The following is a 2,500-nucleotide window of genomic DNA, read 5'->3' as shown; positions in this document are numbered from 1 at the left end:
CTGCGCGATTACTTGACGCACACCCAACTAAGTCAACTGTTGGACTTTTTCGTAATCACGGCGGGACACATTGAACGAGCTCTAACGGATCTCTGCACGCATGGAACATGGTGGCGGGAATCATTGCTAGAACCGAACGGCGCCTCTGCGCGATGTACAAACAAGCTCAACAGGAACCTCGTATCGGCTGCCGAGCCGGAGCTCGAACAACTTGGACTTTCACCTCTAATTTATATCAACTCACCACTCCCCGAGGGATCCGCAGAATTGCTTCTGGGTCCCGTATCGTTATTTGCGATTCGTGTTTGCATTACACTACATTGAACTATTCCAACTTGTTTATCCGCATGGCGAACATTTGCTGCATTGAACATTAAAGTTCCACTTCGCTCTCCCCTACGTGGGTCTGAGCTTCACTCTCAGGGAAAAAATATGCCACATTGGTTAGGGAAACCCGGTTTCATCACGCTATGTGCCCTGCACCACCAGCTTAGCGTGAATGCTTCGAGTTTCCCTAAGAAGTTCGATTGGTCTTGCAGAGTTTAAAGACAACGAAGCTTAGTTTCAAGCAATGATTTAATATACGCGTATTAAAAACCCTTAACTGTTACAACTTTTATGCTTGAAACCATCGCAACGAAGTCTTTGGGTCCGTAGACCCGTGATGTACTGCTCCAGGAAACGTTTTGAAAGAGTGGAAACTCAAAATCATAGGTTAAGATCATCGGCAGAACCCACCAGACACCACTTTTGCTTCATAAGTTCGGCCTATAGTCATATGACGATTTTCATCGGGGAGGGGACGTATGACCCAAACGGGGGCTTATATGACCCACGGACACTGCAAACCATGCTCCTACGACTAAATAGAGGTTAAAACTACGATTTGGTGAAATCTTCATTTTTGACCTCGGAGCAAGGTACCTTCCCTATAGTAGGCAATGAGTAAATGATCATAATCCCAGGAGGGCAAAAAATGGGAACCCGAGAGGAAAGCGCTGTTGGCGCGCCTAAGCTAGTGGCCCGTAGAGTAAAAAGGGTACCCCCAACAAAGTTGTCGTTTCACGTTCTGGTTTCACTTTTCATCATCTAGGGTGCGTTCCTGACACGTTTTGAGGGGTTTTAGCAAAAAAAAATTTTTCGACTACTCGAGCTCTCTGGCCCGTTCGGTGCACATTTTTGAAAAAAGCTAGGGAGCTGCCCCTAGGTTCGGGGTGTCACAAAATGTTGAAAAGTGGTCGAAAAACCACTATCCAGAATCGGATGTAGAATCGTTAGACGAACTTAAAATTGTTCTACGACACCCATCTGCGACGTTTAGTATTCGAGATATGGCCCTTCCTAGGTCTGACCGAGCAATTTTTGTTCCGCGCACTGTGTGCACCGTACACTTTGATGTTTGTATGAAAAAGTACCCTACCTAGGGACGCGTAGAGCAAATTTGTACCCCCGGGCATGTTGTCGATTGACATTCTGGTTGCACTTTTCATCATCTAGGGTGCGTTCCTGACACGTTTTGAGGGGTTTTAGCAAAAAAAAAAATTTTCGACTACTCGAGCTCTCTGGCCCGTTCGGTGCACATTTTTGAAAAAAGCTAGGGAGCTGCCCCTAGGTTCGGGGTGTCACAAAATGTTGAAAAGTGGTCGAAAAACCACTATCCAGAATCGGATGTAGAATCGTTAGACGAACTTAAAATTGTTCTACGACACCCATCTGCGACGTTTAGTATTCGAGATATAGCACTTTGTAGGTCTGACCGAGCAATTTTGTACTGAAATGTATGGTGAACATGTAATTCATTAAATAACATTGACTTGCATCGTGCCCTACTTCATCGGCACAGCTGTTATTGACTATCTTTAGTGGAAATGGATTGAGTTTGACCATTTTAAGCCCATTTCCTATGCCGTGCACCAACATTGTGTACCGATCAGGGAAAGTACGCTACGTACGCGTTCATGGATGTCGATGTTGGTACAAGTTGCCTTTCGGGATAGCCGTGCACCAAAACTGTGTACCGATCAGGGAAAGTACAAGACGGAGGGTGCAGCTCGAGCGTACGCGTTCATAGATGTCGATGTTGGTACACTTGCACCAAAATTGTGTACCAATCAGGGAAAGTACAACACGGAGGGCGCAGCCCGGGCGTACGCAATCATGGATGTCCATGTTGATACAATCTACGTGTACGTACCTAGTTTTTGTAGGAAAAGTTGCAATTAAGTGCTTGCATGCTTAAAATGCTCATCTCAACCGGTCACCTTTTGGCCTGCCCTTTTATAACAGAAACCTAGAAAGATACTCGAGATTTTTGTGTTTTTCCATTCGCCCGGGACGACGAAATGAGCTATGTGCACATCGTGCAGAAAATTGTCTTCGCCACGCATGTTTTTGTCCATCCACTCATATAATCACCCGCATTTGTGTTCAACACGGACGGCGCAGCCCGAGCGAACGCGTTAATGTTTATGTTTGTACACACTGCTTGTACGATTCTAGG

The sequence above is a fragment of the Anopheles coluzzii genome, assembly GCF_943734685.1.
Source record: "Anopheles coluzzii chromosome X unlocalized genomic scaffold, AcolN3 X_unloc_39, whole genome shotgun sequence".
Lineage (NCBI taxonomy): Eukaryota > Metazoa > Arthropoda > Insecta > Diptera > Culicidae > Anopheles > Anopheles coluzzii.
This window is presented reverse-complemented; position numbering follows the sequence as displayed.